We start from the raw sequence: 14,272 nt of genomic DNA on the forward strand, positions 1-14,272 counted from the left end.
CTTCTTGGTCATGGTCCTTGACCGGGCTGAGACATACATTATCTGCAGCCTGCCCCTTGAACCAAAGCCGGGGTACGAGGGCCGTGTCCCTGTCCTCTGCAGGTCCACACAGGATCCACGCTCAGGGAGGAAGGTCACGATAAGGAACAGTCAAAGAACCAAGAGCCAAGATGGCTGTGTATTAAATATGAATTATTAAGTGTCACTAAAATGTGAGTCCTCCACCCTCACCCACTAAATGGTTCCCCTTTCTCTTGGTTCCCCAGTCTCCCGATTACCAGGAGGGGCAGCACCATAAGCGGATTATAATGAGGGCAATCTGGGCTGCCGACCAGGGCGCCGGGCCTCCAGGGGGCCCGGGGCACCAGGGAGTCTATGGCCATATTGCCCTTATTATATGTGCGGCGCCGCGGCACATACCGGCAGACAGTGGCGGGGGGGCTCCCGGACCGCTCCCCCAGCAGCGGCGCACGGCCGCTACTTCTTCTTCGGCCGGGCCAGCACTGCAGCTGTTATCTTCCCTGTGCTGACCCAGCCGCGTCACAGCTAGGAGACACGGCCCTGTGCGCGGCCGTGTCTCCTAGCTGTGACGTCACGCAGTGCGCGCCCGGCTTGCACTGCTACACTGGAGAGGAGCAGGAGGACTGGAGCCGGGGGATGGTGAGTGTGTGTGAGTGTGTGTGAGTGTGTGTGAGAGTGTGTGAGAGTGTATGTGTGTGATTGAGTGAGTGTGTGTGTGCAGGCAGATATCATTATGTGATGTCTGTTTATATGTATTTTTGTGTTTCAAATGTGTTTATGCGTGTATGTATATGTCTGTATATGTTTGTGTGTGCGTGACTGCGTGTGGCCTCCCGCTGTCTCTGGGGGGGGCACCGTGCGGCCTCCCGCTGTGCATAGATGCTACGTGCGGCCTCCCGCTATGTATAGATGGCTACATGCGGCATCCTGCTGTGTATAGATGGCTACGTGCGTCCTCCAGCTGTGTATAGATGGCTACGTGCAGCCTCCTGCTGTGTATAGATGGCTACGTGCGGCCTCCAGCTGTGTATAGATGGCTATGTGCGGCCTCCTGCTGTGTATAGATGGCTATGTGCGGCCTCCTGCTGTGTATAGATGGCTACATGCGGCCTCCTGCTGTGTATAGATGGCTACGTGCGGCCTCCTGCTGTCTATAGATGACTACGTGCGGCCTCCCGCTGTGTATTGATGGCACCGTGTGGCCTTCAGCTGTGTATAGATGGCTACGTGCGGCCTCCAGCTGTGTATAGATGGCTACGTGCGGCCTCCTGCTGTGTATTGATGGCTACGTGCGGCCTCCTGCTGTGTATAGATGACTACGTGCGGCCTCCCGCTGTGTATTGATGGCACCGTGCGGCCTCCCGCTGTGTATAGATGGCTACGTGCGGCCTCCCGCTGTGTATAGATAGCGCCGTGCGGCCTCCCGCTGTGTATAGATGGCGCCGTGCGGCCTCCCGCTGTGTATTGATGGCACCGTGCGGCCTCCCGCTGTGTATAGATGGCTACGTGCGGCCTTCCGCTGTGTATAGATAGCGCCGTGCGGCCTCCCGCTGTGTATAGATGGCGCCGTGCGGCCTCCCGCTGTGTATAGATGGCACCGTGCGGCCTCCTGCTGTGTATAGATGGCTTCGTCCGCCCTCCTGCTGTGTATAGATGGCTATGTGTGCTCAATATTGAATCATACAATTAATGTAAGGCTATGTGCCCACGATGCGTAAATGCTTCGGATTTTTCCTAAGCGTTTCTGCATCTCCCTGGCAGAAAAAACTCATGCGGATCTTACATGCGTTTTTCCTGCCAGGGACAAGCGGAAGTGAAGCGTTCTTCACATGCATTTCCGCATTCGGGTTGACAAGCGCTTTCCAAGCGATTTTAGCATTACTTGGAAAGTGCTTGACAACTTGGTCACACTATATAAATCCATGCAACCAGCATGGATTTATATAGTGTGACCGTAAAAGAATGGTAAAAAAAAAAAATTAAATATATACTTACCATCTGACATCAGCGGTCGCATGACCCATCACATGACTAAATGACGTCACGGCAGGTCCTTTCCAGACCATCGCGAGCTGCCGGCAAGCCAGGACGCATCGGATAAAGACACCGGGGGCCATCAGAAGGTAAATATAATATTTATTTTTTATTTTATTCTTTTTTTACAGGTTCTATGGTACCCGGGACCAGAGGAGAGTCTCCTCTTCTCCAAACCCGGGTACCATCCGCACATTGAAACGCATGGAATCCGCATATACAGATGCAGTGATGCGGATTCCATGTGTTCCAATGCAAGTCAATGGCGGCGAAAACACGGCGCTTCCGCAAAATAATTGGTTGTGCTGTGGATTTTTCCGCAATGATAATCCGCAGTGGAAATTTCCGGAGCATGTGCACAGCACATGCGGATTATCATTGGGTAACATGGCAGACCTTCTACCAAGCATTTTTTAAGCGTTTCTGCAGCGGAATTGCCGCTGCGGAAACGCTTAAAAAACGCATAGTGGGCACACAGCCTAAAAAAAATTATTATAATTAATATATATTTCACGTGAACTATCACATGATCTATCACAGGGGATCATGTGACATGTCTTACAGGTGTGTGTGTGTGTGGGGGGGGCGCGCTTTCTAAACTGCCCGGGGCCCTAGCTACTCTTAATCCACCCCTGGGCAGCACCTAGTGCATTCTAGCTCCCTCTGGTGGGAGAAGTGTGGTGTTGGATGTGGAGGTGGGGTCCTGACCATCACACTGTTCTTACCTCAGAGGAGGAACACTACACTCCATTAGAGAGGTGCAGCATCCCTGTGGCGGTCGAACCCTCAGGGGCGCCACAATATCATAAAACCATAAAACAAATTGTAATGCACCATTTGTATGATAGTTCAGCTTAACGCCCCTTCTATTATACTGATGATTTGAATTCCTTTTTACAGCTGATAGTCTTTGTTGGCTTCACTTTGCTGTGGTTTGTGTTGGTTGTAGTTGTTTTATGTGCGATTCCTTTTCTCCTTAGGGAATTGCTACTCTAGTGATACTAGCAGCTGCTAAGGACTTTCAGGGTAAGCCACCGTCAAGTGGGGGCGCCATTGCGTTATCTTAGGGTGCCAATCTCCGCAGTCAGGCAGGGACAGACCAGGGGCAGAGAAAGGATTTTCCTAATCTGACCAGGGTTCTATAAGGTTCAGGTATATTGTCTCCCTGGTTTGTACGCTACCCATGTGAATGTGCTTTAGCAGTCATAGCAAACTGCTGCAGCCAATCACGGCTATACCAATATGGACAGTAGAATAATAATATGGTAGGCACTATGAAAAAGAGCTTGCACTAGAACTATCACTTTTTCCCCTTTAACCTCTTCGTGACCTTGGTTTCTTTCCATTTTGCTTTTTCGTTTTTTGCTCCCTGTCTTCCCAGAGAATAAAAGTAGATATGCCATCAAAAAACTAAAAAAAATGTATAAAACCAGTCCAAACAGACGTTAAAGTGTAAATAGACAGTGCAAAACAACACATACATGTTTGTGATACCTACAGTGGTGGCCAAAAGTATTGGCACCCCTGCAATTCTGTCAGATAATACTCAGTTTCTTCCTGAAAATGATTGCAATCACAAATTCTTTGGTATTATTATCTTCATTTAATTTGCTTGCAAGGAAAAAACACAAAACAGAATGAAGCAAAAATAAAATCATTGATCATTTCACACAAAACTCCAAAAATGGGCCAGACAAAAGTATTGGCACCCTCAGCCTAATACTTGGTTGCACAACCTTTAGCCAAAATAACTGCGAACAAACGCTTCCGGTAACCATCAATGAGTTTCTTACAATGCTCTGCTGGAATTGTAGACCATTCTTCTTTGGCAAACTGCTCCAGGTCCCTGATATTTGAAGGGTGCCTTCTCCAAACTGCCATTTTGAGATCTCTCCACAGGTGTTCTATGGGATTCAGGTCTGGACTCATTGCTGGCCACCTTAGAAGTCTCCAGTCCTTTCTCTCAAACCATTTTATAGTGCTTTTGGAAGTGTGTTTTGGGTCATTGTCCTGCTGGAAGACCCATGACCTCTGAGGGAGACCCAGCTTTCTCACACTGGGCCCTACATTATGCAGCAAAATTTGTTGGTAGTCTTCAGACTTCATAATGCCATGCACACGGTCAAGCAGTCCAGTGCCAGAGGCAGCAAAGCAACCCCAAAACATCAGGGAACCTCCGCCATGTTTGACTGTAGGGACCGTGTTCTTTTCTTTGAATGCCTCTTTTTTTTTTTCCTGTACACTCTATGTTGATGCTTTTTCCCAAAAAGCTCTACTTTTGTCTCATCTGACCAGAGAACATTCTTCCAAAACGTTTTATGCTTTCTCAGGTAAGTTTTGGCAAACTCCAGCCTGGCTTTTTTATGTCTCGGGGTAAGAAGTGGGGTCTTCCTGGGTATCCTACCATACAGTCCCTTTTCATTCAGATGCCGACGGATAGTACGGGTTGACACTGTTGTACCCTCGGACTGCAGGGCAGCTTGAACTTGTTTGGATGTTAGTCGAGGTTCTTTATCCACCATCCGCACAATCTTGCGTCGAAATCTCTCGTCAATTTTTCTTTTCCGTCCACATCTAGGGAGGTTAGCCACAGTGCCATGGGCTTTAAACTTCTTGATGACACTGCGCACGGAAGACACAGGAACATTCAGGTCTTTGGAGATGGACTTGTAGCCTTGAGATTGCTCATGCTTCCTCACAATTTGGTTTCTCAAGTCCTCAGACAGTTCTTTGGTCTTCTTTCTTTTTTCCATGCTCAATGTGGTACACACAAGAACACAGGACAGAGGTTGAGTCAACTTTAATCCATGTTAACTGGCTGCAAGTGTGATTTAGTTATTGCCAACACCTGTTAGGTGCCACAGGTAAGTTACAGGTGCTGTTAATTACACGAATTAGAGAAGCATCACATGATTTTTCAAGCAGTGCCAATACTTTTGTCCACCCCCTTTTTTAGGTTTGGTGTGGAATTGTATCCAATTTGGCTTTAGGACAATTCTTTTTGTGTTTTTTCATTGAAGACAAATTAAATGAAGATAATAATACCAACGAATTTGTGATTGCAATCATTTTCAGGAAGAAACTGAGTATTATCTGACAGAATTGCAGGGGTGCCAATACTTTTGGCCACCACTGTATACTAGAAAGCATACAGTATATCCACGTCCTTTAAACTGACCGACAAAAAGGAAAAACTCTCCCTGGCAGTATATTACACTGACGTGCCAAAACACAAATGCTCTTATGTAGGTAGATAAACATGAATAATGAAAGAAAAACAATCCCTATGGAAGGGTGCATGTATAAACTCCAATATACATGAACAACATTAAGCGCAAAGAGATTGGAACGGTCTCACCCCGTTTATGGCTCCAGAATCAGATATCCAGGTCTGAAATGGCCCTTAAACACAGTCCTCATGGTACCATGTTCTAACCAGGGGATGATTTTGGATAAGGTGCTCTGCTTCCAATGCGTTTCCTCTACAAGATGATTCTTCAGGGGAGTCTAGTTACTGTGGTGGGAAACCAACCCACCATCTTTGCACCATGTCACCACTGGTCACTCTCCTATGCGGTCGAATGGAGGTTATAGGAGAGTGAATAGCGGTCACATGGTGCAGAGATGGTGGGTTGGTTTCCCACCACTGTAACTAGACTCCCCTGAAGAATCATCTTGTAGATGATTTTTATTCCTTAAACATATTGTGGAAAAACATTGCCCTTTGTTACAGATGGACAAAATAACAGGGGAACTCATTCCGCCCAGACCCAGCTTCATATTTAGAAGAGCCCGTAATTTGGCTAGTAAAATATCACCAACAATAATAAGATAGAAATACACAACATGTAGTCAGGGGCGGGAAAAAGGTTTCTTCCCCTGTAAAAACTGTGCAATGTGCAAGGCAACAGGAAATTATGAACCAACATATACATTTGAAACTTCAGAAGAAAAAATATGTACAACCATAAAAACACATATAACATGTTACACTAAAGGAGTAATATATTGCATAAAATGCCCATGCCAAAAGTACTATATGGGCAGACCTAAGGTGAGATTAAAAGAAGATATCTATAATATCTATAATATCAAAACACAATTCACAGGGCATCCATTACCACAGCATTATAATGTGGCACATAATGGGAAAAGAATGGGAAATTTGTTTTGGGTTGTAGAAAAAGTGGATAAACATTGGAGAGGAGAAGATTTCACACAGCAAATGTCGAGAGCTGGAAGTAGGTGGATTTTCACATTAAAACCAATAGGTCTTAACAGCGAGATAGATCTTTTTGCCTTTTAATCATCAATTACATTCCGGACCAATTAATGGAGGTGCTTGCCTATATAAGCATTACCATAGACAGCAGATGTAATCCCTGATGAAGGGGGTCGTAACCGCAAAAACGCGTTGGATTAGAAAGCGCTCCCCTTTTTCCTGAGGAGGGTCTATACTGCCTTGAGTAACATTACGCATCTGCAAGACGCGGCAGCTTTTTTTTAACAGATGTTGGTAGAGACGTGACGGGCACCATACCAAGCATCGTTCTTTTAGCAAGCTTAGCGCAGATCCAATTCACAGGACTCCACGCATCCTTCATTATCCACTACCTACATTGGATCGCTACTATCATACACCGCACACAGGTAAGGAGGTTTTTCTCACCTAATCACTTTTTTAGCGCAGTTCAATATGGTAGGCATTACTGCTTTAGTGTATGCAGAATTATCAACTTTTGATCTTCATCTTGACTGTACATAAACAGATGACATAACTGAACAAAGCACAATTTACACATTGACTTTTAAATAATTTATTAAACAAGAATTTCACAGATTTCCCTATCTGGAAAAAGTAAGTATAGCCTTGGCCGTAATACCTATGCCTTTGGCAGGATTTATCCTCTGTATATTAATTCCGCTCATGGCTTTCTTCATCCCATATAATCATCTCTGTTTTATACTTCAGACTACACATTGTATTTTTGTAATAAGGTCTCACTGGATGATGAAATGGGTGAGCATCTCCCAGACACATTGAGTAGGTTTGCCTTCCTCTTTCCATACCTTTAGTGAGTACCACCTTCCAGGACACACATACACCTGGGAGCATGATTTGGGCTTTCTCTGAGCTTTGGCAAATTGGAGCCACTAGTCCCGGTCCCTTGCTGTGGCCTTCTGGCTCGAAGGGATAGGGAATGGTTTCTCGGGGGCCCTCCTCCTTTCACAGTGGGCTGCGATAGACTGCATCCTTGTACAGTTTCTTTTGTGCCACTGTCACATGTTTCCGTGCACTTGGGTGAAGAAAGCACGATCTCGGGCTTTCAAAAAAAAAATCAGACAACATTCGGACCCAGATCCATTCACACATCCGTGAAAATTACGGATCCAAGAATAAAATCAGTAAAACTCAAAGTATGCCATATTCTGATCTGATGTTGGAGATCAGAATAAGACGTACATAATGGGTGTGTGTGCTATCCAATAAAAAATTAGGATTACACAGATGTAAATGTATATTAATTTTCTAGAGTTTTAATTCATTAGCAGTTTATTCTATAGACACAATGAAATGGCACCCCATCTTTGTAAATATGAGTGACTGGATTGTATCATTCCTCCGGAGGAATCAATATGTTTTGAACTATCAAGTATTAAGGTCCTGCTTTATTTTGTCAACAAATTTCACAATATTAACCTCTTTCTGACGTGGAGCGTAATTGAACGCCCCACGTCAGATCCCCGTTTGGTGTGGGCTCCGGCACTGAGCCCGCACCTTTCCAGGCACATGTCAGCTGATCTATACAGCTGACATGTGCCCGCAACAGCCGCGATCCATCCGCGACTGTTAGCCAGTTAAATGCAGCTGTCAATCTCTGACAGCGGCATGTAACTTGCGCTTCCGGGAAGCGCGTCATTGGCCCCGCCCATCGGCAACCCCCGTTACATGATCGCGGGTCACCGATGGGTCAGCATTACAACCCAGGATCTGCAGGAGACCCCTGTGGTTGTCACTGCCAAATTGCTATGAGCGCCACCCAGCGGTCGGCACTCATAGCAAGTGAGCAAATCTGTGTGTAGCACAGGAGATCAGACAAGTGCAGCTTCAAGTCTCCCATGGAGACTATTGAAGCAAGCAAAAAGTGTAAAAAAAAAATGTTTTTAAAAATATATATAAAAGTTTAAATCACCCCCCTTTTGCCCCATTCAAAATAAAACAGTAAAAACGGTGTAATGAGAAAAAATTCTAAATGCCAGAATTACATTTTTTGGTCGCCGCAACATTGCAATAAAATGCAATAACGGGTGATCAAAAGATCATATTTACCCCAAAATAGTATCAATAAAAACGTCAGTTCGGCACGCAAAAAATAAGCCCTCACCCGGCCCCAGATCACGAAATATAATAAAAAAGAACCTATACATGTTTGGTATCTACGAACTCGCAATGACCTGGAGAATCATAATGGCAGGTCAGTTTTAGCATTCAGTGAACGTGGTAAAAAAAACAACAAAAAAACAACTGTGGAATTGCACTTTTTTTGTAATTTCTCCGCACTTGGAATTTTTTTCCCGTTTTCCAGTACACAATATGGTAAAACCAGTGATGTCGTTCAAAAGTACAACTTGTCCTGCAAAAAATAAGCCCTCACATGGCCATATTGACCGAAAAGTAAAAAAGTTATGGTTCTGGGAAGAAGGGGAGCAAAAAACGAAAACACAAAAAGAGAAAATGCTCAAGTCATGAAGGGTTAACTGCATACATTACTTAAAGAGGACCTTTCACTAGTTGTATCAGTTTTAGAGCTAGATAAAAAGTTGTTTTTATTTTTTAATTTCTCCTTTCCTTTGAGGACATGTTAGCTTATAAACTTTAGGTTATAATTTATGTTAGGTCTAAGGGGGCATCACCAAAGATTTGTCTCTGGGGACGTGTCCTTCTTCACCTGTATGAGATGATCAATCATAAGCCAGCCACAACTTATGGGGAAAATAAGAAAACGTCCCCAGAGAAGCTTAGAACAGGTTTTTCAGTGTGAGACATGTAATGACAGATAGCCTGCTGTCACTGATTTGACTGCAGAGCTGTGTGATTACAAAGTGCTGGGAGAAGACATAAGTGTGATTACTAACATTTCTTTAGCTTAAATTTTACAACATTCAGTGTGGGGGGGATGGGATACAGCAGAGCTGACAGCACTGTGAGAGGACAGCTCTAGAGGTGTTTGTGTGGCGCCCCTGAGGATTCGACCGCCACAGGGATGCTGCACTTCTCTAATGGAGTGTAGTGTTCCTCCTCTGAGGTAAGAACAGTGTGATAGTCGTAACCCAACCTTTGCATCCAACACCACATTTCTCCACCAGAGGGGGCTAGAATGCACAAGGTGCTGCTCCCCTGGTTACAGGGAGACTGGGGAACCAAGAGTTAGGGGAACCAGTTAGTGGGTGAGGGTGGAGGACTTACAAGTTAGTTACACTTTAAATTTCATATTTAATAAAAAGCCATCTTTGGTCTTGGTTCTTTAACTGCCTTCAATCGCTCTTTGACTGTCTCTATGCTGTCAATTGCTGAGTGGACTGTGATCTCCCACCCTAACGCGGATCCTGTGTGGGCCCGCATAGGATGGAGACACAGCCCTCGTGCCCTGGCCTTGGGACGAGGGGTAGGTTGTAGACAAGGAATGTCTTGACCCGGTCAAGGACCAGGACCAAGAAGGCCCGGAGCTTAAGAGTGTGGCTCCATAGCAAATGGATCCCAGGCAGGATGCAGACGGAGCGGTGTACGCCACCTGTCCTCGCCATGCTGATATATTCAGAGGGAGTCCGGCTGCAAGAGGGGTACCGGCCCCCGACACCCGACCTTGCTATTCCATGTCCTGGTCGGGAAAGCCCGGTAGGCCCTGAGGATCCCACCGGGTATCGGACGGAGCGGAGCTGCCACCCGTGCCCTTGTTCTGAGAGGAGCTCAGAGGGAGACCTGGCCTATTCGCACACACACGGACAGGAAAGGATTCGGTCTGTAGTTCAGGAACACTCTGGTGTAGGGTCCCAACGGAACGCAGGACTTACTCGGAGGTTGTCAGACCCCTGTCCCTGGTGACCGCAGGACTCCGTGAGGAGCAGGGAGTCGCCTTCTTTCTGCCAACTCTAAAGTGAGTAAAGCCTTGGAAGTTCACCCCTATGGCCTCTGGACTGTTTATTCTGCGCTACACCGCACGACGCGGCGCCCGTCTCCCTCTACTACTACCCCTTCCATCCTGTCCCTCTGCCCTGAGGCCTTGCTCTACCTGTGGGGAGTAGTAATAACTCTGGCCGCCATAACACCATGCCTCAGCGGACTGCAGCGGCGCTGGTGGCCTTCACCAGGTGCCACAGGTGGCGTAGTCATAAATCAGCCACTCAATGCGAATAAGCCCACACCATCCTTTTTAATGTGACGGCCCTGAGCACGGGTCGGGTCCGGGCCACGGCTGCACCCCATCTCTCCATCACAGGACCCGACTCCGAGTCCCCCATCTCCCAGGGTAAACAAAAGGGCTTTTCGAGAAGAAGCGTCACATTTGTAAGGAGACAAAGCTCAACTCTGCAGAACTGCCAACCTCACAATAGTGACTGCTGGGAGATGAAAGCTGAAAGGTGTTTATAACCACACTCATTGATGCTCTTCTTCTGTAATCACATACAGCTTTGCAGTGAGATGAGTGAGGGGAGCAGACTCCCCTTGTGAGACATGTAATGGCAGACTGTCCGCTCTCCTCACTGGTTTCACTGCAGGGCTGTGTGTGATTACAAACTGCTGTTAGTAGAGCAGAGATGATTGTGGTTACAAACACCTTTCATCTCACGTCAGTCAGTGTGTGTATGCAGGTGGATGGGTGGGAGAGAGGAGCTGTACAGTAGTGCTGAGCTTTATCTTATTAGAAACACTTTTAGCTGCTCTCCTTTGACAGTGCTGTCAGCTGTTGTATCCCCTCCCGCCACACTTACTGTCATGAGATGTAACGTAAAATAGTGTACGCAATCACACTCATCTCTGCTCTACTGCCTGTAATTTGTAGACACAGATCTGCAGTCAGATTAAACTGTCTGTCATTATATGACTAAAGAGGAGAAACCTGCTCTAACGTATTGTGGGAGAGTGTTCATTTTTCCCTTTGTATGTTGCTTTTAGCTTTATGATTGGTCAAACTCATGCAGGGGAAGAAGTACACACCCCCAGTGAAGAATCTCTGGTAATGCCACCTTGGACTTATCATTAATAATAACCTGAACTTTACATGCTAACATCTCAAAGGAGAGGATAAATTACAAAATAAAAGTTGTGGCCCCGATTCATTAAGTGGCGTGCTTCTAATTCGGTGCATCTTATCCCTACATGCCCATCATTAAGATTGTCTTTTAGACTTGAAAAGTCTGGTATATCTACATTTAAAATCCATGTCAGAATGGCTGAATAATCCATTATGAAACTTTAAAGAGTGCTTTTTTTTTTTTTTTTTTAGAGTTTTTACTGCTCGTTGACTAAGTTACCAGTCAATTATGCAGTCTATCAGAGGTGGTTGGTTTCCAAGTCAAGGAGTGCACATTTGAATGTTTTTGCTTGCAAGTGCTGCTCTGAAGCTGTCGGGATCCAGCCAGCTTCAGAGTCTCCGCACTCCTTTGAAGCTGCAGAATCTCTCTCTGCTTGCATTAGAGAGAGCACAGTTCAGACTACTGGCGCAGCCAAGCTGCTGTTTCGAACTGTCAATCATGAGGAGATCACCATTTCTGTGCTGGGGAGCAGTACTCTCCTGAAGGTAGAAGAAACAAATAACTCCATTAGTAACTTTGCAGATAGATATCTTATTTTAGACCATGTTCTCACATGCAAATATATTTTTTCCCGCAGTTTTTTCTCCAATAGTTGACACCAAAATAGACCATAGCAATGTGCTGATTGTCACATTTTGCTGCGTTTTCCCTCTTTTCATGCGTTTTTGGTGCAGATTTGATGCATTTTTACATGCGTTTTAGAGGTTCCCCATAAAAGCCTAGAGGAAAGAAAAACACAACAAAAAGTGCACAGTTCAACAATATCTTTAAACACAGTGGGCATGAGTCTTCTCAAAATTACATCCAGTTTGCTTAAACTGTTGAATGCAGATTTTGTGCACAAAGACGCAGAGTTCATGCTACAAGGGAGCATGGCTTTATACTAATTCGAGTTTTGTCTTTTTCTCTGTTCATAGATATTGTTTGGTTTTTTTTTTACCAGTAATGTGACACTTCTGCACATACGCAGATGTCAGTGGCCACCATTGCCAAGTGATGGAAGTTTTTGAGAGGCGATCTTTCAGAAGCTTGTTAAAATATGATGGTTTCTGGTGCCATTTTTGTAAACTTTTGTATAAACAGCTGATCTGAGAAGTCAGTGGTTTGGTATAGCGGATAGGTAGCAAGAAGTGTATGTTCAATGTGTTCAGTTATTTAAAGGGAAAGGGTAGTCCCTATTTAGTGCGTGTCCACAGATGTGTGCTTCCCGCCCACTTTTCCAATCAACTGGCAGTAAAATTAAAAACAAAGCCACAAAAAGAGGAATTAAAATTCCCCCAAAAATGTAAGAATTAACTCAGTAAAAAAAAGGGCCACAGTATTTACCTGCCCAGGTCTCAGGATGCAGAAAACCCTTATAAGGCCATGGCCCCACTATCAGTATTTGGTCAGTATTTTTTCTCAGGAGTGGGAGCCAAAACCAGGTGAGGAACAATCAGAGAAAAGGTATAATAGAGACAAGTCACCAATTCTGCATTTATCACCCACTCCTGGTTTTGGCTCCCACGCCTGAGAAAAAATACTGACCAAATACTGATAGCGGGGCCGTGGCCTAATAAAGATGGCGGTAACACAGGTACAAAATACTGATGAGACAAACACTCACAACCTACCAATTCATGAAGGGGGTGATTGCTTAGTATTAATATTGCACCCAAAATAGGCTTCTATAGGGCGCTGGTCACACAGTGCAGAGTGTCTGGCATACAGCCTATTAGTGACGCCCATAATATTAGATTAACCGGTAGCAAATAATATAGCGGTAGCCTTGTATGAGCACACCACTCTATATGCACTGTCATGGGAACTTAGCAAATTATATCACCCAAAAGACATGAAAAGTGAGTGCAGAACCCATACCCAGACAACTCTCCATTCTCTGCCTGGATGGTACAGCGTTCCCAGAGTTGGTTCAGAGGGGCACTCAATTCATCAGATGTATAGGCCTTACATCTATTAGAAATTTGTAGCATATCATTAGTTATGACAAATGAACAATTTGGGAATAGCCCTATAAACGCTTTGAATGTAGATGAGATTCCATTCAATAATATAACAAAAACAGCACAATGGTTTCAGCCAGTGTAATAAGATGTCTTTACATTATGAACACCAGACTATTGTAAAGGTGGAGAAGATGGCACCCCTTTGAAGACCCCTGTTGTTTAATGTGTGAAAAATGTACTGTATTACATGTTTTGTATCCTCCTGGAGGCTGCAGTTCCTGTTAGTCAGGGATGACAGAGTTAACTACAGGGCTGGCCCATAGGTGGGGAGGAGTGGTAGGGACTTGTGTGTGAGTTCCTGATTTGTGGTGAGTTGTTAGTGAGCAAGAAAGAAGAAAAGACCCATCAGAGGAAGGTTATCAGCAGTGTGTGTGTGTCAGCCAAGACAAGAAAAAGAGGCAAAGTTTCAGCAAGAGATCTTCAGTGGCGGCTGTTCCTCATTGTGTGTGATTTCATGTGATATACAAACACAAAGTAGCAAGTATTTGTGAAGTGTAAAAGAAATGATACATGGTGTTCTAATTATTTTAAAAATATAAATCTAAAACTTGTGCATTTGCATTCAGCAATTGCCTCCAGAAGTCACATAATTAGTAAATTGAGTCCACATGTGTGTAATTTATTCTCCGCAACTACAGCTGTTCTGTGAAGGCCTCAGAGGTTTGTTTGAGAACATTAGGAGTTAAACAACGCCATGAAAACCAAGGAACACATCAGACAGGTCAGGGATAAAGTTATGGAGAAGCATAAAGTAGGGTTAGGTTATAAAAAAATAGCCCAAGCCTGAACGGTGCACTGTTCAATCCATCATCCAAGAATGGAGTATGGCACAACTGTAAACCTACCAAGACATGGCCGTCCACCTAAACTGACATCCCAAGCAAGAAGAGAACTAA

This window comes from Phyllobates terribilis, unplaced genomic scaffold (genome assembly GCF_046119375.1).
Source record: "Phyllobates terribilis strain yellow unplaced genomic scaffold, ASM4611937v1 Scaffold_5__5_contigs__length_657084704, whole genome shotgun sequence".
Classification (NCBI taxonomy): domain Eukaryota; kingdom Metazoa; phylum Chordata; class Amphibia; order Anura; family Dendrobatidae; genus Phyllobates; species Phyllobates terribilis.